Source organism: Macaca nemestrina, chromosome 9 (assembly GCF_043159975.1).
Source record: "Macaca nemestrina isolate mMacNem1 chromosome 9, mMacNem.hap1, whole genome shotgun sequence".
Classification (NCBI taxonomy): Eukaryota; Metazoa; Chordata; class Mammalia; order Primates; family Cercopithecidae; genus Macaca; species Macaca nemestrina.
In genome coordinates this window covers 57,758,925-57,780,207 of record NC_092133.1, presented here as the reverse complement: position 1 = coordinate 57,780,207, position 21,283 = coordinate 57,758,925, and the positions used below count along the sequence as shown (strand labels likewise).

Sequence of the window (21,283 nt, the reverse complement as noted above, 5' to 3'; positions counted from 1 at the left end):
AAGAAAATGTAATCATTTCTTGAAACAAATGAAAATGAAAACACAACATACCAAAACTTATGCAATATAGGAAAAGCAGTACTAAAAGGAAAGTTATAGCAGTAAGCACCTACATCAAAAAAGTAGAAGAACTTCAAATAAGCAATCCATGATGCATCTTGAAGAACTAGAAAAGCAAGAGCAAACCACACTAAAATTACCAGAAGAAAAGAAATGGCAAATATTAGAGCAGAAATAAATGAAATTGAAACAAAGAAAGCAATAAAAATAATGAACAAACAAAAGTTGTTTTCTGAATAGATAAAAAAATGGACAAATCTTTAGCCAGACTGAGAAAAAATAGGGAAGACCCACATAAATAAAACCAGAGATGCCAAGGAGACATTACAATTGATACCACAGAAATTCAAGGATCTTTAGAGGCTACTATGAGCCAGTATATGCCAATAAGTTGGAAAACCTAGAAGAAATGAATAAATTCCTAGACACATGCAATCTATCAAGATTAAACCATGAAGAAACTCAAAACCTGAAGACGAATAACAAGTAATTAGATTGAAACTGTAATAAAAAGTCTACCCGCAAAAAAGGCATGAGACCCGATGACTTAACTGCTGAATATGACCAAACATTCAAAGAACTAATACAGATCCTAAGGAAACTACTCCAAAAACCAGAGGAGGAGGGAACACTTCCAGACTCATTCTATGAGGCCAGTATTACCCTGATACCAAAGCCAGACAATGACATATCAAAAAAGAAAACTACAGGCCAACGTCTCTGATGAACATTGAAACAAAAATCCTCAACGAAATACTAGCAAACCAAATTCAACAACATATTAAAAAGATAATTAATTATGACCAAGTTGGATTTATCTCAGGGATGCAAAGATGGTTCAACATATACAAATCAATAAGATACATCATATCAAAAGAATGAAGGACAGAAACCACATGGTCATTTCAATTGATCATATGAAAAAGGATGGGATAAAATTCAACATCCCTTCATGATAAAAACCCTAAAAAAAACCTGTGTATAAAAGAAACATACCACCAGACAATGAAAGCCATATATGACAGACCTACAGCTAGCATTATACTGAAAACTGAGGAAAACTGAGAGCATTTTCTCTAAGATCTGGAACGAGAAAAAGATGCCCATTTTCACTACTGTTATTCAACATAGAATGCGAATCCTAACTACAGCAACAAGAGAAAGAAATACAAGGCATACAAGTTGGAAAGGAAGAAGTCAAATTATCCTTGTTTGCACGATACAATCTTATATTTGGAAAGACAAAGTTTCCACCAAAAGAGTATTAGAGCTGATAAAAAAAATCCAGTAAAGTTGCAGGATACAAAATCAACATAGAAAAATCAGTGGCATTTCTATATGCCAACAGGGAAGAATCTGAAAAAGAAATCAAGAAAGTTATCCCATTTGCGATATGTACAAATAAAACAAGATGCCTAGGCATAAACTTAACCAAAGAAATGAAAGTTTTCTATAATGAAAGCTATAAAACATTGATGCAAGAAATTGAAAAGGACACAAAGGAAAAGATATTCCATGTTCATAGATTCAAGGAATCAATATTGTTAGAATGTCCATACTACCCAAAGCAATCTACAGATTCAATGTAATCCGTGTCAAAACACAAATCACATTCTTCACAGAAATAGAATTAATAATTCTAAAATGTATATGAAATCGCAAAAGACCCAGAATAGCCACAACCATCCTGAACAAAAGGAACAAAACTGAAGGAATCACATTACGTGACTTCAAATACAGAGGTATAGTAACCAAAACAGCATGCTACCGACATAAAAATAGACACATAGACAAATGGAACAGAATAGAGTACCCAGAAATAAATCCATACATCTACAGTGAACTCATTTCAACAAAGGTGCCAAGAACACACGGGGAAAGGATAGTCTCTTCAAGAAATGGTGCTGGAGAAAACTGAGTATCCATTTGCAGAAGACTGAAACTAGACCTCTATCTCTCACCATATACAAAAATCAAATCAAAATGGATTAAATACTTAAGTCTAAGACCTCAAACTATGAAACTACTAAAAGAAAACATTAGGGAAACTGCAGGACATTGGTCTGGGCAAAGATTTCTTGAGTAATACCCTACAAGCATAGACATCCAAAATAGACAAATGGGATCACGTCAAGTTAAAAAGCTTCTGCAAGCAAAGGAAACAATCAACAAAGTGAAGACTCAACCCACAGAATGGGAAAAATATTTGCAAATTGTCCATCTGACAAGGGTTTAATAACCAGGATATATAAGGTGCTCAAACAACTTAAGAGGAAAAAAAAATATAATAATCCAATTTAAAAATGAACAAAAGTTCAGCCTGGCGTGGTGGCTCACGCCTGTAATCCCAGCACTTTGGGAGGCCAAGATGGGCAGATCACAAGGTCAGGAGATCGAGATCATCCTGCCTAACATGGTGAAACATGTCTCTACTAAAAATACAAAAAAAAAAAAAAAAAGAAAAAATTAGCCAGGTGTGGTGGCAAGTGCCTGTAGTCCCAGCTACTCGGGAGGCTCAGGCAGGAGAATGGTGTGAACCCCGGAGGTGGAGCTTCCAGTGAGCCAAGATCATGCCACTGCACTCCAGCCTGGGCAACAGAGCGAGACTCTGTCTCGGAAAAAAAAAAAAAGACAAAAGTTCTGAGTAGACATTTCTCAAAAGAAGACAAACAAATGGCAAAAAGGTGTATAAAAAATGCTCAACATCACTGATTGTCAGAGAAATGCAAATCAAAACTAAAATGAGATCATCATATTCTAGTTAGAAAGGCTTTTATCCAAAAGACAGACAATAACAAATGCTAGTAAGAATGTCAAGAAAAAGAACCCTTTACACTGTTGGTAGGAATGTAAATTAGTATAACCACTATGGAGAACAGTACATAAGCTCCTCAAAAAACTAAAAATAGAACTACCAGATGATCCAGCAATCCCATTGTTAGGTATATACCTAAAAAGAAAGGAAATTAATATATCAAAGAGATATCTGCATGCCCATGTTTATTGCATCATTGTTCACAAGAATCAAGATTGGAAGTAACCTAAGTGTCTATTAACAGATGAATGGATAAAGAAGGTATGGTATATACACGTAATGGAACATTGTTGTGCCATAAAAAGAATGGAATTCTGTCATTTGTAACAACATGGATGGAACTGGAGGTTATTATGTTAAATGAAATATGCCAGGCACAGAAAGACAGACTTCGCATGTTCTCACTCATCTGTGGGAGTTTAAAAATTAAAACAATTGAACTCATGGAGATAGAGAGTGGAATGATAATTACCAGAGGCTGGAAAGGGTGGGGAACAGGGGGGAGGGGGAAAGTGAGGATTGTAATTGGGTGCAAAAATATAGTTAAATAGATTAAATAAGATACAGTATTTAATAGCACAATAAGGTGATTACAGTCAACAATAACTTACAGTACATTTTAGAATAAAGGAATGCAATTGGAATGTTTTTCACACAAAGAAACCATAAATGCTTGAGGTTATGGATAGTCCATTTACCTAGATGTGATTATTACACATTGTATGCCTGTATCAAGATATCTCATGTAACCCATAGATACATACACCTGCCATGTACCCATACAAATTAAAAATTGTAAAAAGTCCACTTACTTGCATGGGTGGCATGTGGTTGTTTTTTGTCAGTGATACAAGGGGTGAGCATTCATAATATTATTTCCATAATTATTACTTTGGCCACTAGACAGAATTGTCTTCAGTGGCCAATTAATATATTGAGGATGGTTTCACTTGTATGGAAATCATGTCTTTTTATTTTTTTAATTGAGACAGGGTCTTTCTGTGTTGCTCAGGCTGAAGGACAGTGGCATGATCATGACTCACTGAAGCCTTGAACGCCCGGGCTCAAGTGATCCTCCTGCCTCAGCATCCCAAGTAGCAGAGACTACAGGCACATGCCACCACACCTGGCTAATTTTTAAGTATTTTGTGGAAACAGGGTCTTGTTATGTTGACCATGCTGGTCTTGAACTTCTGGCCTCAAGTGATGCTCCTTCTTTGGCTTCCCAAAGTGCTGGGATTATAGGCATAAGCCACTGAACCATTCTGGAAATCATGTCTTGTTATGGGGCAATTAAGGCATAAAAATTTAACCAATTTTTGTATTACATTAGTGGAATTATTGAAATAAGTATGAGGTAATAAGAAAAAGACAAATCTCCTACCCCTATAGAAAAATAAGAATGTAAGTGAGTGTATCTCAAAAGAAAAGATAATGAAAAGAAAGACATGAAAAGTGTTCAGCTTCACGAATGTTGAAAGAAATGCAAGCTAAAACAATCATAGATCCTCTTGTCCGTCAACATTAGCAAACATGGGGGCAGGACAGTCTCATGCACTTTTCGTGGGCATGTGCATTAGCAGTATTTCTGGATGTTCGTATGACAATATGCATAAAAATTTTTCCATACTCCTTGACTTGGAAATTATATTTCTAGAAATGTGTCTTAAGGACATAATCATAAATGTCTGCAAATACACCTATAATTTTTAGTCTAACATTGTTTATAATTGTAGGGGAAAAGGGAGAAATAAGGTAATGTCCAGTAATGGGTTAATGATAAAGTAAATCAAGTCAGACTCATAAAATGAAATTTTAGATGGTTACAAAGTATCATATTTGAGAAGATGTTAATGATAAATTAAGTGAATACATTGCCAAGTAAGATATATACAACATGATGCTCATTTGTGTATCTATCTGTATAATTATTATAATATATGTTTATTTAATGGAAGAACTAGAGGAATGTTGTCTAAAATATTAAATGTCTTTTGGTGATTTTTTTCTTGTTTATTTGTACTTTGCAAGTTTTCTGCAATATATATGCAACATTATTTTTACTTCTTAATAGAAATTTACAAACTTAAGAATAGAGAGCAGTATAATGAACTTCTGTGTAGCTATTCCTCCCATTTCAACAATTATCTACTACACTTCTTTAAAAAGAAAAATGAAAATATTTTTTAAAAGTACAGTTACTCAGAAACCATTGTGCTCAAACCTCCTGGAGCAACTTATTAATTGTAATTCTTTATAAAGAATTTGTTATATTTTCCCTTGAAAAACGTCGTGTTTCCACTGCCAAAGTCCTGGTTTTCAAAGCTTCGGCCTACTCACCAACAATGTTTGTATGAGAAAGCTAAAAGCATTTCAGTGTTGTTAATGAAAAAAGTAAATCAATAATGTGATTTCTTATTTTTTTATTCCAGTAAAAAACACATAGGTTTTCTGGCAGTTGATTACTATTTCTTTGAACACATAAACAAGAAACGTAAGAACAGTAAGATCTAAAAGGTGATGTAGCCAGCCGTGTGTGTGTGTGTGTGTGTGTGTCATCTCTTTTCATCTAGTTTAGGGATCAGGGCAGAACTTGGTAAAACACATTTCAGTAACAGGGCTGTCTGTCTGCTCTGCAATCAGTTTTGGGGGCACTTTCATTCTTGAGTTCAGAATTTGAAATGTAGTCTGTGCTGTGCAAGCAGATGTTTATAAGGAGCTTCTAGAAGAAGGTAAGAATCAAGGGTGCTCCAAAGGATTAGGTGCCTACATGCCAAAAAAAAAAAAAGACTCCTGTGAGTTTAAGTATTTTCCCCATTGAAGCATAGAAGACACAAAGAAGTGCAACAACCACCATTTAGTGTATTTCCAACTAAAAACCTCACCTGTAGATTCCTGTGTTTCTACCGAGCTTTAAAGGCACATTTTTCACACTGTGTGTTAGTGGGAGTGTGTGCATTTTGATGGACTAACCCCTCTGGTGAACTTCAATGTGTGCTATTTTAAAAAATCCTGGATAACTTACTTTTGGAAAGTGGATATTGTTTATTTCTTTAATTTCCACAAGGCCCAATGCTGTGGTTCCAATACACTGGGTATAACTGGACCATAAAAATAATAAATGCATGACAATATAAGTATAAACATAATACATGTCCTGCATTCACATGGCAAATTGTCAATATCCATTGACATTTGTTCTTATGGCATCTATTAAGGCCACACCATATTTATTAACTTTGGTTTGATTACACTGCTCCATTAACTTGGTAATTTCATTACAGTTTAAGAGGGATTTTAGCTGCCGGTTTTAGTTTAAATTTTATGCAAAAGTCCAGAAGTCCTTGGGCAGTGAACACATTTTATATAAATCAAATAAATAATGAATGAATGAGAGCTATTTCAGAGAAGCAGAAAACAACAGAATCAGGATCAGATAACTTTTTAATAACACATACTGAGAAACTATTCATAGAGATTAGAATCCTAAAGCTGTGTCAGGTATATTCATATACTTGTTAGTCAAATATTGTCATGTAGAAATATCCATGTCAGAGGGAAACATCGCTTCAGTCACAAAATTGGTCTTCAGCTCACATAGACTGTGAACAACAAAGAGAGATGCTTACATGGGGCAATAGGATGAGTAAATTTGCTTGTTTCTGAACTCATTTTAAACACGATATGGCAGATATTTGATGAGTAAAATGCTTCCCTGATTAAAAAAAAAAAATCCTATAAAAGTTGCCAAAAGAACTGGTTAGGAGTGAATATATTGGGTAAGGGCCTCTTTAGCATGTAGTCAGTCTCATCTGTAAAATATAAAGATGTCATTCTGTGTTATTTTAGTTACTATCTATTGACAAATCATAGATTACACCTAGGTTTGACCTTTCTGTTCTCAGCCCACTTATTTGTTTAATTTATTGTTCTCTTTGAAAGCCCTTAGAACAAAAAAGAAAAAAAACGTTTTCAAAGCCTTGAAAACAAATGAGTAAACACATGTTCTACTTATCATTTGTCAGACTGAACAAAGCTCTTTGGATGTGCTCAACAGCTTTTGGAGGAAGACAAACACTATCAGTGAAATAAATGAACAATTTCATTGGGATCAGAAAGTTTCAACAGAAGCTATTAATTTTTATGAGCATTAACTCTGACAAAAATCTATGTGTCTGTAGGCTCCCCCACCATATTAACATCAAGAATAAAGAATCAGGCAATTCAGATGAAAATTGTAGCATATGGTAGGGTCTTTAAAATGGTGGGAAGATAGGCCAAAAATTATGTTTGTAAATTTCTGAAATGATTTCCAGAAACGCATTACAGGCTAAGTGCTTTATACAGTATGTATCGTTAGCAGGTGTTGTGAGCACTTTATTTCTTACACACAATGCTGACATTTTACTCCTTTATACTCTTTAAGGGAACAAGCAGCATAATTGGAATTCCTTTGAGAATGATTTGTTAGTTATTTTGGACCTTTACAGGGAGTAAATGGTAAATAAGAGCTGAGTTTTTGGACATTAGTATCTATTGGTTGAGCAGATTATACTGTAAATTTTAAAAAGGAAGGGCAATTTAGGCAATGATACTAACAGCTGCACGGTTATTGTGTAATAGTGGCCCACCTGGGCTGAATTGTGAATTGCAAAACAAAGCTGAATGCTTTCAATTCCATGATGTATTATACTACAAGGGAAGCTCTCAGCTAAGCAGAATGTAGAGCTACTGTCAGACCATTCCTCTGCCAAATTACTACTGCACTGAAAAATGACTACAGTGATATCACTTGGTGAGATCATCACAGTCTACTTCTCTTAATGTTTCCATCATTTCCGATCCCAATTTTACATCTCAGTAATTTATTTTCAGTAATGAAGTGTTTTCTCCTCCTTCACTTTGGGAGAGCATATACTACATTTAAAAAAAACTTATTCAGCTATTTGAGAATGAAAATACATGCAGTTTCCTCCCTCCATCATGAGCAATGTAATAAGTGAACAATGTCTAGCTAATGAGTTACTTGTTATGATTTATACTGGTAATGTGCAATTATTTTAAACATAGAGGAATGTTCTTATAAGTGGATTAAACACAGCGAACATAAGCCTTCTTGTACTTAAGTATTTACTACCAAATGATGTGACTGATTAGCTTTGTTCAAGTTTACTCACAAAGAAAAAAAAAAAAGATTCCTACATCTCCATCAAGATCCTGACTTTTCATTTCTCTAATTTTCCTCCATACTCTATAGTGTTGAAGAGAATAATGGAGGCTTCTCAAAACATGAATTCTTAGAAAAGGAAGGAGTTGAGACATAGGGAAACCATGTGGTCTTGCTGTGAATCATTACAGATATGAGCCAAAGAAAAGTTGGGCATGATATCAAGCATTGTTTTCTTTCCAGGTTTTTCTAAATCTGGCCGAGTTTTACAAACACTTCAGGGGAAGTTCAGAGTTCTGCATTTTATTCCTAGATCTTTCATATGACCCTGAGAAGTCACTTAAGCTTACAGATGTGGGGGAGATGGATTTTAAGCCACCTTTCAAAATCGATCTGTAATAAAAGATATTCATTTGGATGCTTTCTCTTCGTACACACTCAGACGAATGCATGGAAACAGTGATATTGTATTGTGATGCAAAGAATAACTCAATTTTTAATAAAGTGAATGGCTGCCTGCATACATTTGTTAATCAGTTTTCTCTTTACTTGTTTTCTTCCAGTAATGTGGTTTCCATTATACATTTCAATTCTGCTTCATTGCTGGTAAGCATCTGTTTTAAAATACAGTTAAAAATTGGTACTCTTGGTCCAATTCCAAGGGGCAAAATCAGCAGGAATAAGTAATCCCACAGCCTTAAGAAGAACCTTCTTAACCATAGAAAGAAAAGCAATAAGTACTAAACTTTGAATAAAAGAGCCATAAATGAGTCTGGAAGCCTCATTTACATTGTAATGTGCATACCAGCATGATGTCATTATCAATTAGTGTGAGTATTTTCTAACAGCCATCTATTCGGAGTATGTAGTCATTTAGTTTATGGTTATGATTGTAGTGTGTGTGTGTTGGTATCAGAGAGAGAACACTAAAGCAGCAATGTCCATGGCAAGTAGTAATACTGAAAAAATTTATGCCAGTCATGAATCAGTCCTCCTTCATTTAATATTATTTATTGATAGGAGGTAGGTAGAGTACCTCAATAATCCATGTGTGTTGAATAGAATAATAAAAATCCAGATGTAATTTAATCTTTCTACTGTATGAGTTAAAGCAATAAATAAATATATGTATATTCTTTTTTTGTCAGTCCTATCACAGTGTAATTTTTTTTCTTTGGGATTTTGGAAAGCTATCGTTATTGTTGAAACTAATATTTCATTCTCTGTGTTTTGTCTTGCTCGATCAATTTCATTATGTTTCAAGACTACTGGTGCATGGATTAGTGTAGTCTGAGGTGTGAGGTGAGACTGTTCTCTTGAGTTTTGGGTTTATTCTTTATAACTCTGTGAGAATAAAGGGCATTTGCATGGACATTCATGTAGAGGTGTGCAGCGATTTTGATGGAGCAACTATGCATCCTAGGCCTGGTTTCTTGCTTTTAGACTGTCTTTTAAAATTAAATTTCCTTTATTTCTACTTCCTTCTGTACATATGCTCTGAAATATTCCATAGATTTTTTAAAAAATCCTGTTCTTTGTTGCATTTCCACATATAAATTCATCCCAATGATTATTAAATATTTTCTGATTTGTGAATTCAGAATACAACTATGATAGCTGAGACTCACGAATGAAAGGTATCCAGGTTGTTCATATATTTGTGGAGAGTATATCTCAGTGATATTATTGAAAAATATAATGGGTTATCGAGAAATGTGCATGTTGCTTAAGAAAAAGAAAATGCTGGAAAATGGTGCTTGGTTTACCTGTACAGTAAAGTACAAAATAGTAAACAAAACAAAGCAAAGCAAAAAAGCAACAACACCTTGTTTCTGGACTCTGCTGTAAGCAGGCTGTTTTTTTACCTGAAAGGCTGTGTGTGTGTGTGTGTGTGTTCGGGACAGCGGTATCTATCGGTCTCCGGGCTGTCAGGCTGGGGCTGTGGTGCTTTGCTGTGAGCACGGTGCAGTTTGGTGACCTGTGTAATGTTCTGTGTCTTTGTTAATCATACAATGGAAGGACTGAATTTACTGAATCATGTACTTTATTATAACTCCAGAAGTGCACCGTAACCGCCTGGTGGGAACTTTCTTGGAGGGAGTTATTCTGGTTGCAGTCACTATGTAAATACATCTCTTCAATTCCTGTAAAATGGCACCAAGACATTCTGCTACAACTGAGTTAAAAAGCAAAATAACCCTTTTGATAAGCTTTCCTAGTGGAGGTTTTTTATGCTGCATTTAATACTTCATGGTGTTAGCATGCTAAATTGCCAGGGTGGTAATTGAATGAGATAATGTATGTAAGATCGCACCGGTACAGTGCCTGGGAGATGGTGAGCGCTCAACACATGCTAAATATCCCACAATGATGCTGGCGATCCACTGTGTTCACAGTGCGTATTAGGTTTCAAGTGGGCATCCACCTAACTGCTTTGTTCGAAAATTTGGATGTGCTCCATTTTTTCCCAGCACACGAATGTGTATTTTTTAAAAACCTTATACGTTTTCCACCTGATTCCATTCTCTCTTTTTCCTACACTTTATCCATCAGAATCCTAACTCGTGTCCTATCCATCTCTCTTGCTCCATCGTCCTCTTTCCTGCATCTTATTATAAACACTCTCACGTTTCCCTCTAAGCCCTGCTCATAAAATCCTTCTTGATCCAGCCTTCTCTTTAAGCAATTAACTTAGGTTTATTCATTCCTTCCTAGCCAAACTTCTCAAAAGAGCTGACTACTTGATGTCACCTCCCAACTCCCGTATAATTCGAAAATAACCAGTGATATGGCAGAGTGAATATAAAGATACAAAGCGGTCTGTGCAGCATTTAGTGATCAATTGCAAATTGAGTGTGAATGAGGAAAAAGAAGATGCTTCCTCTCCAAGTCATCCTCCCAGTATTTACATTGGGAGCCTGGATGGTTAGTCATTGCTTTACATACTGTGGGGCATGCCAAGAGAGGCAAGGCATGGTGTCTATCTCCAAGCTGCCTATGAACTGCTTGCAGAGAGGACCCCATACATAGCAAGAAAATTGAGAATGAAAAGGAGTATCAGGTGGGCGGTCCAGGCAATGTAAGTCATGGAGTCAAGTGAAACAGGCTCCTTAGTGCATACGGAGGCACATTTGAAACTGAGGTCAGCGAGGATCATGAAGACAATGACTCCCGAGGTTAAAAGGCAAACAGACACCCCTTGTTTGGGAGGGGAATAGTGGCAATATTGGAGCTAGGTTTAAAGGTTGGGTCCTTTAAATGTGACAAGGTTGAGGATACAGTTCCGGGGGAGGGAATAGTATGTAAATATGGTAAATGATTTAATATGGTAAAATGTTTTCAGTAGTCAGAGAGGAACAATCTGGTTAAGAAAGAAAATTCTTATGGGCGGGTAATGCAAGTCAGCACAAAAGTAGCACCTAATGCTCACGTATTCAATAAATACGTTTCCTGGAAAGTGAAATAAATAAGGATTAATGTATTTTGTTCTTTAGAAATCATGACACCTGGCTCTCTTGCCAGTGAGTGAACGCTCAGTCACTAGGCTGTCATTGTGGCCAGTCTTACCTTTATATAAATTAAGCAATTGCATTAACTCTTTCAGGTTTTGTGGGACTCTATCATTTGCTATGTGAATAATTAACAAATGCCAGTTAATACACTTGATGTATTAATAATGGATGCTACCTACAATAGAGAGTGTTACTGACTTCCTGGATGTAATTTTGATAAATATTTGAATGTGATTAATGTCAGTGCATTTTTTACTATAAGTATCTCAAGAAATTATTGAGTTTTATGGTACTCTGTGGGACAAATTTAGGAAGAAATTATATTATGCTTATTAATTACCAGATACTTCACAGGTCTTAAGTCATTTTTAAATTCCACTAAGTTCATTATGCTCATAAGAATAGGCTAAAAGGGCTCAATTAGCCCCACCTTTCCCAGAATGTAACTTACTCCTCAAAGCCACTCATCAGATTTTACATGGCCAGAGGTTCAATTAATAAAAAACTTTTTCTGTTAATTAGAAATGACTCAAGATACCTGACATTGTTCTTGTGGCTTCCAGTCACCCACAGACTTAATGTGCTTATTTATTGCTTAATGGCAATATTTTATTGGTATCTATATATCAGTTTGTCAGATTTGGTTATTCTGTGTAATGTTGCAAAATATTCCTTATTTTCTTTTCCTTCTGAAAGTTTGTGTTCCTCTAAAGAGGTTCTGTGGAATAACATTCCGTTAGTAATTTTGAGGGGTGCTGCCAGTGGGGTCTAGAGCTATGGGAAGTAGAAGGTGTAAACAGAATGCATTTGCTTGGTTATATACAACCTGGTGGATGTCTAAAGAAAATTGAGTATTATTATGATTGAAAACATTAAATCATGTCATCAAAAGAATTAAATCAGGTCATAAAAGGAATATCTACTTAATTATACAGTAGATGATTTTAGTCTCCTATTCAAAGACTACACCTGTAACCTCACATAGTGTTGCTGTGAAATCTTCCTCCGACAAGGCTCACTAGACCCTAAGAGCTGAAAGGGAAGTTAAGTATTGTTCAGTTCAAATGCTCAACATGACTAATCATCAGGGTTTTAGTCTAATTAAAACCACAGTGAGATATCAACTCATACCTGTTAGAATGGCTTTTATCAGCATGACGAAAGATAACCAGTGTTGGTGAGGATGTGGAGAAAAGACGCCCCTTGCACACTGTTGGGGGGAATGTAGTACAGACATTATGGAAAACACCATGAAGGTTGCTCAAAAAATTAAAGATAGGACTATCATATGATCCAGCAGTCCCTCTACTGGATACATATACAAAGAAAATGAAATCAGTATCTCAAAAAGATACCTGCACGCCTGTGTTCATTGCAGCAGCATTCACAATAGTCAAGATATGGAATCAACCTCAGTGTCCACCAATGAATGAATGAATAAAGAAAATGTGGTATATATACATAGTGGAATACTATTTGTCCTTTCAAACACTGAAATTCAGTCATTTGTGAAACATGGATAAACCTGGAGGACAGTATATTAACTGAAATAAGCCAGGCATGGAAAGATAAATATCACATGATCTCACTTATATGTAAAATCTAAAAAATTAAACTCATAGAAACAATGAATAGAATGGTGGTGGGTGGGGGGGGAATTGGGGAGACATTGGTCAAAGGATACCAACTTTCAGTTAGAAGAAAAATAACTTCAAGAGCTCTATTGTACAACATGCTAACTGTAGTCAATAACAATGTATTGCATGCTTGAAAATAGCTAAGAGAGTAGATTTTAAATGTTCTTACCACAAAACAATTTTTTGGTAAGAAAGTGTGGTATGTGAAGTGAGGCATATGTCAATTAGTTTTATTTAGCCATTCTACAATGAATATATATTTTGAAACATCATATTATACAACATAAATATATACAACTTCTATTTATCAATTGAAAGATAAATTAGTAAAACAAACAAAAAAGAATTATTTAGTTTGCCAGGCTATTTGCCAAATGAGGAGCCTGAGGCCCAGAAGGTAGCTGAATAACCCAACTTCTTGCATCTAGACCACATCTCTTCCTTGTACCACTCTGCCACTTACATGAGGGCCCTGGATTCTGAAAGTTCTCTGAGATTCTATGGTTCATTATTTTGTTGTGCTTTGGAGTCATGTGGTTTTTTATTTTTCTTGTGAGTGCAGGATATATTTCGCTAGTAATACAAACTACTTTTTGTAGTTTAGTAAATGAAAAATATTTACATAGCTGGGCGCAGTGGCTAACGCCTGTAATCCTAACACTTTCCGAGGCCAAGGTGGGTGGATCACCTGAGGTCAGGAGTTCGAGACCAGCCTGGCCAACATGGCGAAACCCCATCTCTGCTAAAAATACAAAAATTAGCCAGGCGTAGTGGCACACGCTTTTAATCCCAGCTACTTGGGAGGCTGAGGAAGGAGAATCGCTTGAACTCAGGAGATGGAGGTTGCAGTGAGCCAAGATTGTGCCACTGCAATCCAGCCTAAGTGATGGGAGCTAGACTCAATCTCAAAAAAAAAAAAAAGAAAGAAAGAAAAGTATTTACATACATGGAGGATGTAGTAAAATTACTTTTCATTTACTAACATTTGGATACATGGTGGGTTCAGAGGCTGAGCTTTGCTGTCTGACCGGCATGGATCCAAGTACTGACCGTGCCACTTCTTCAGTGACATTTGATAAGTTACTTAACCGAAACCTCAGTTTCTTCATGAACAAAATAGCATTTGTTTAGTTATATGAGCATAGTGAATAGTCAATAAATATTGCCCTCATTATCATTCAATCAATACTTATTGATCAGTTGAATCCGGAAACAAAATTCAAGGGCTTCATTATTACCTTTAAAAATGTTGCTCATTCCATATTTTTAAAAAAGTGATAGTGATAGTATTTAGAGACAAAATTTGTGAATTTGTTCAAGTATGTTCCTTATTGGTGATATTTCTAGATTTATGAACTTCATGACCTATGGGTGCTGAACTTGTCTGAATGACACAGAACAAAAACAACCCAAAAGGTAATTTATTGACTTACTGGTGAGTCAGAGGTAGGTCAGATTTCAGTCCAGGTTTGATCCAGAAATTGAAACCATGTTACCAAAGATCCCATTTACTTTCTGACTATCCTCTTTGCCTGCCAAAGTGTCTACTTCATCCAAGAAAGGCTCAGTTTCTGGGAACTGAATGCTTCCTAATTCAGATTAAGCAGTGAAAAAGAGAAAATCTCTTTTGGTAGCTCTCAAAGAAGAGTATAGAAATTTATTTGTTAAAGAAACTCTCAGCAAAGATCTTCTTGTGTTTCATTGACCCCCACTAGGCTCTGGTTGTTATGTCAGAGATTGAATGTGTTAATTGGTTTGCCAGAATCCATTTCTGGTGTGGAGAATGGAGTCAGCTTTTCCTGCACTAAATACTGTGTTGGAGAAGCAAGGACACTCAAAAGAAAATTAGAGAAGGCTTGCTAAGAGAGGACAATGGATAAGGGTAGGCCAAAATATGCACTACATATTCCCAAAGCTACTGGTGTGTCCCAAATTTGAGGTCTAGTGTTAGCTGTGACCACAGCTCTCTATTTTATATAACATCAAGTTCTTTGCCCGTACACTGATTAAAATAGGCATTATGAACATAGCATATTAGCATGGACGTATTTAAAGAATTACATCTATTTGTACTCAAACTTTCTCAATCTCTTCTCAAAGCAGTGACCCACAGAAGAGTTTGCTATTCTTAGACAGGAGGTCTAGATTAATTATAATAAATATAGCACATTCTGAGCAATTCTGAATCTGGAGTGTGGTATTTGAAGCTTTGAAACCAAAGACAAATTACTGGCATTATTTTGTATTATCATGTAACTGAATTTTCATCTTCAGAAAAACGTCTTATTAAGCAAGATAGAAATGAGGTTGGAATGGATTCATTGGAATCATTTTGGCCAAAAACATATTTTCTACTTTTAGCAAATTACAGCATTATCAACATGTAATCCTTCTTATTTTCCCACATGTTATTTAACAAAATATTAGTCAAGTTGGAAATTATTTTTTTGTTGCTATCAAGGAAATGTATGCTCTCAGTTCTGGCATCCTTCAAGCATTTACAGATGATGCTTCACAAATGTCTGAGGATACAGTGTTTATCCAAGCTGCAGTAGACTAAAAATAATCATGGCTCCAAAGTGGTTTGCATCCCCATGGAGAATATATACCTCACTGACAGGAAAATTATCACAGAACCAAACGATACTAAGCACAACAAAGTGATGCAACCATAAACTCTCAGAGAATTTTCAGAATACAGAATTATTTTGGATTTTGTGGCTTTTGAGTGCACCAATGAGCCTCATAATAGTGGCTGAGCTCCCCGGAAGAATGGCAGTATTGTGGACAGTCTGTTAGTACTTGGAGCCATGGATTTTTTTGAGTCAGATGAAAGACACAAATGCTCATACCAGAAAACGTCTTTTCCACCCCAAATTTCATATAGAATTTTGGGGGGTTCATGTACTCCCCAAAGCTAATTTTTAGACCTAAGTAAATATAAACCATTTTTTATCAGAATGCAAAATGAAGCCTGACTTCCTTGAATTTTAAAATTTAATATCTGGCTTCTTACTGGCAAAGATGTAGTGATTTGAAAGACCTGAGTTCAGTGTTCCCCAAAATATATTTCTAGTAGTTTGATCTAACAGGAATAAGAACCTATGAAGGAGTAAGAAAAATGTAGCATCAATGGATTCTTCTAATGCCTTACACTTAGTAGGTACAATGAATCTTATATAAATTAATGAAAAGTCAGTCTTAAAATTATGCAGAGCTAGCAGCTCAATTCCAATGCTATAAAAGTAATAATGGGCAAGTATTATTAAATGATTCCCAGTTATTTTGGTCGTACACGAACTACTTCATTATTGTACAATTTTTAGGCTTCTAAAGATTTTCTTAATATGTGAATTCATTAGAATATGCAAAGTAGTTAAAGTGCCTGGCTAGTTTCCTTCAATTTTTTGCTTTTATAACTTCAGCGAAATTTTTTTAATGAATAGTATATTATGTTTATGCTGGTATACAAACAATTCCATGAAGATATTTCTTACATTCTAGATTTTAGAGTCGATTTTACTTCTGTCTTTTGATTTTTATAATTGCTAATAAACTGAGTGTTTTCTAAAATCAGTCTTCTCACCAGAGAGATCCGAAACATCGACTCAAATGACTGAAAAAACACGACTGGTCCTAACACTGAGCAAAACTATGTGGAAAATTTGTAATGATTTGTAAACATTTCACACTTATTATGATTCAGATATGGACTGTGGCCCAGAAAAGATTTGGATTTATTTTGATTGTCCCTGTAATTAGCTCAGCAATGTTTTTCTAAGTTATGATTTCATGCTGACTATTAGAAGTTGCACATTGTTGAGATGCCACATGTAAAGAAGGTATGGGATTATATGGCAATAATTAAACACACTATAAGGTAAATTGAACAGGACTGCAAACCAAGAAAACATGAAGTAAATGTAACATAGATAGACTTAAGAAGGCAAACTGATATCTTGTTCTATGTTTTAGATAAAATTCTAAGCACATAGCCCAATTCAATTTTGCACAAGCAGAGGAAAAACTACAGTGCTAATGAGAAATATGGGCTTTACTACTATATTGTTACCCTCAGGGTGGAGATCAAGGCACCACGTGTTGGCCCACATGCTATACCACTGATATCTTTTCTCCTGGGATGAATGACAGCAGGACTGGCTACTAGTTTGTGGGGCCCAGTGAAAAAGGGAAATGCAGGACCCCTTGATCACCATTCATTAAGGATTTCAAGATGGCGACCAAAAGTTTTAGACACAGCATGGAGCCCCACCTGAGGACCTGTCTTGGTAAAAATAGAAGAAGGGAGTTATAGAGGTGCTTCTGAATTCTATCTGTCCGTCTCTCCCACTCCTCCTGGGCTCGGCGGAGATGTTCAGAACAGGACGAAGGAAAGAGCCAGCTGTCTGTTTGGTACAAGTTTTGAAGGCAAGTAAGATGACAAGGGCTGCTCCTTTCTAAAATCTATCCTCAAGATAGGTTGTGAGGATTAATGAGTTAATATCAGAAATTGCTACAGGGTAAATCTTCACTTGCCTAAAAGAGCATAAAATTTTTATTTTGTCTTTTATGCTTTCTGACAATCCCTTCAGTCTGCCACTAGGCTTTTAGTGGAGCGTGTGGAGAATTTAGGACACGATGATGAATCTTACTGAAGGGCATCTTGATAGCTTTGCAAACTCAATGCAATAATGTAGGTGTTGGGCCCTGTGTCATGAAGTAAACAAAGACAGCTGAAATTTCAGATAAAAGAGGCTGTAGCTCATCTACTGTCATTATTTAGGAGACAAATTACGGCAATGAGTATTTTTTCCCCTTAAAATCCCTTTTATTATTGCATGTCTAGTTAATTTTATTTTGAACAACTAGAAAGCTACAAAGATACTCTGTTGAATGTTTAAAGCTGTAATTTATTTTAAACAGTGCATACAAAATATATTTTGGCCTTGAAAAGTTAAAAAAAAAAAAAAAGGTAGGTTGTACAACTTGGAAGCTGGGTAAAGCCCCAAATGAAGGCTGTTGGAAGAACTAGGACAGAAGGAAAGTGGCAGTCTTCTTGGGTTTTGCACAAATGTGAGAGTCCAGAGTCCAGAGTCCACATGGGTTCCTGCTCTATTGCCACAACCTGAGCCACTTGAGGGCATCTACTCTTCTGAGTCGCTAAAAAAAAGTGCTAATGAAGCATTTAACACTTGTACTGGGTTGAGCTAGGAAAGAGGCTGCCTATAAGCAGGGAAAATAGCCAGAGGCAGTCAAAGATAAGAAGGGAAGGGCAGGGATGCCAGCATACATGTAACAGTTTAGGACAGTAACTGGTTCAACTTTATTTATTTATTTATTTATTTATTTATTTATTTATTTCTGAGATGGACTCTCTCTCTGTTGCCCAGGCTGGACTGCAGTGGCTCGATCCTCCTGGGTTCAAGCGATTCTCTTGCCTCAGCCTCCCTTGTAGCTGGGACTATAGGCACACGCCACCACACCCCGCTAATTTTTGTATTTATTTTTATTTTTATTATTATTATTTTTTAGTAGAGACAGAGTTTCATCATGTTGGCCAGGCTGGTCTCAAACTCCTGACCTCAAGTGATCTGCCTGCCTTGGCCTTCCAAAGTGCTGGGATTACAGGAGTGAGCCACTGTGCCTGGCCTGGTTCAACATTTAGACTTGGAGGCTTCTTTTTCTTTTGTCCAGTGCCTGCAAACCAGTTCCTGCCTTCAAGGAGCTTTCAGACTTGCAGTGGAGATCAGGATATCAGTAAGTGTGGAAAATACTGATAACCTTGTGAAGGATTTGAAGAGGATAAGAGAAAGAGAGAGAAAAGGAAAACTTTACTAAAGATGGTGCTTTCAGGAGTCAAACCTTGAGGGCTATTGATGGGGAAAATGGGCGGAAATGGGAAGGCAACAGGGACTGTACTCGGAAGAGAACATTATGGAATACCGACTGTACCTGGATGGAGCAGAACACTTTTCATGTATCTGTCTCCTGCAGTCTTCACAATAGCGCCATGAGACCAACTGCTAATTAGCTTGTTTTTGAGACAAAAAAGGCCTTTATTTCATTAGAGACCCACCCCTGCCTCCCAAAATGGAACATGATTAAGATCCTTAGAATAGCTAAACAACAGAAAGATTATGGTAACCCCCCTATATAATTCAAAATAAAAATAAATCATAATACAATACATTCAAGTGTATGCTAGAATTAAAACATTAGCTTATGTTCTGAGTTTTTCTCAGGTCTATGTCCCGGGTAAGTTAATTGAGTATGGGCTTGCATCAGGTTTGAGTAGCTCTTCAGCTGTGGCACCCTGGTGAGGTGCTCCTAGCTAGCTTACTGTCTGAAACAATACTGCACCCAAGGGTGACAGAGCCAGTAAGTGGCAGAGGAAGGATTCAAACTTAGGTCTGTCTGACCTTTGATAATATGGCTTTTAAGAACGTGGCTTTCCCAGTGAGCCATGCCTGGGATAAGTCTAACTCCTGTGTGTCTGCTCACCTCAGGGGAACCTGCTCATCACTTAGGCGCAGACAAAGAGGTCTTAACAGAACATCTGTGAAGAGGTAAAAGGCTTCCTGGGACTCTCTGTAAAACTTTGTCAAAGGGTTTTTCAGTGACATAAACTTCCTCTTATCTATGTTGTATTGTTACGTGAGAAAAGCACGCTACAGAGAAATATATATATAGCAGGACCCCGTTTTCTCCTAACAAAATGCTCCTATATTTACATTTGTAGATGCTGTCATATGTTTGTGGGGTTACCTTAGGTACTTGGGGGAGAAAAGGATAAAAAAGCTGGGGAAAAATGATAGGTTCCTAGTGTGATGTGAATGAAACATATGCACTGTATCGCAGTCAGGCCTCCAGCATTGCCGCAAATAGGTCATCTTTGACTGTTCCTATGAACATGGTTTCAAGGTAACGTGGTTAAAAGAGAGCACTGGGCTGGGTGCGGTAGCTCACACCTATAATCCCAGCACTTTGGGAGGCCGAGGTGGGCAGATCACCTGGGGTCAGGGGTTCGAGACCAGCCTGACCAACGTAGTGAAACCCCCATCTCTACTAGAAATACAAAAATTAACCGGGCGTGGTGGGGGCACACTTGTAATCCCAGCTACTCAGGAGGCTGAGGCAGGAGAATTGCTTGAATCCAGGAGGTGAAGGATGCAATTGTGCCATTGCACTCCTTCTCAAAAAGTGACAAAAGTGAAACTCCTTCTCAAAAAAAAAAAAAAAAAAGCACTGATTTGTTTAGATGCTGGGGCTAAGGTCAGTTTTGGTCTTGGATTTCTTTTGTTATTTGAGTTTGGCTTTTTCTCTAAGATAAAATAATAAAACAAAGAATTCCCCCAATCTGTGGACATTTGTGCTTCTAGGTGTACAGCCAGCAATGACACACCTTGTAGCATGAGAGGCAACTTCACCAGGCCTCTTGACTCCTCTCTGTGCTTCTATATAACTTTGTTTTCTTTATTTTATATATAACTGTTTTTAAAGACTGGGTCTCACTATGTTGTCTGACTGGCCTTGAACTCCTGGGCTTAAGTGATCCTCTGACCTTAGTCTCCCTCCCAGCAAGTAACTAGAGCTACATGTGCACGCCACTGCACCCCTCTCCCCTCTGTGTTTCTAAAGGGGGGCTACCCACTCTGTTCTCATGGGCCACATGCTGGCAGTGACTGAAAGTCCCTAACCACACAGCCCTCCCTGCAGTCAACAGTAACAGAGGGAGCCCTCTGGGAAGTTGGTAAACAGCAATGTGCATGACCTGTCTAAAAGGGGCAGGCGAGGCTCCCCTCTTGGAGGCTGTTGCCTTTCAGGATGGTGAGCCCAGTATCTTCAGTTCTTCCAGTTCTTCTCGAAAAGTACGAAATTCAGATTAGAGGTGAGCACTCTTTGTTTTTAATGAGTGGCACTGAATCGGATCTGAAAAAATGCTATGCAAGCCAAATTGGATACATTTGCAATCACATGCCATTGTGCCTTGAAGGGGAAAGGGCCTATTTCAATCCTTTAACAAGAGCTCAGGAAAGTTCAAGTGTATGGCTTTTGGATGGGGTGCCATATAATGTGGGTGAAGTGGTGGAGT

The 21,283-nt window shown here is 36.9% G+C and overlaps 1 long non-coding RNA gene across 2 annotated transcripts in view; it reads left to right on the top strand.

The window, feature by feature from the left end:
* The window catches only part of LOC105466169 (uncharacterized), a 53,006-nt gene that overhangs the window by 11,777 nt on the left and 19,946 nt on the right, over window positions 1-21,283 (top strand). The window contains exon 3 of one of the 2 annotated variants that reach the window (XR_011607780.1): window positions 8,606-8,648. The exons of the other annotated variant lie outside the window; for it this stretch is intronic. This is a non-coding gene — a long non-coding RNA (uncharacterized lncRNA). The remainder of the gene's footprint in view (window positions 1-8,605; window positions 8,649-21,283) is intronic. 2 annotated transcript variants of the gene reach the window in all.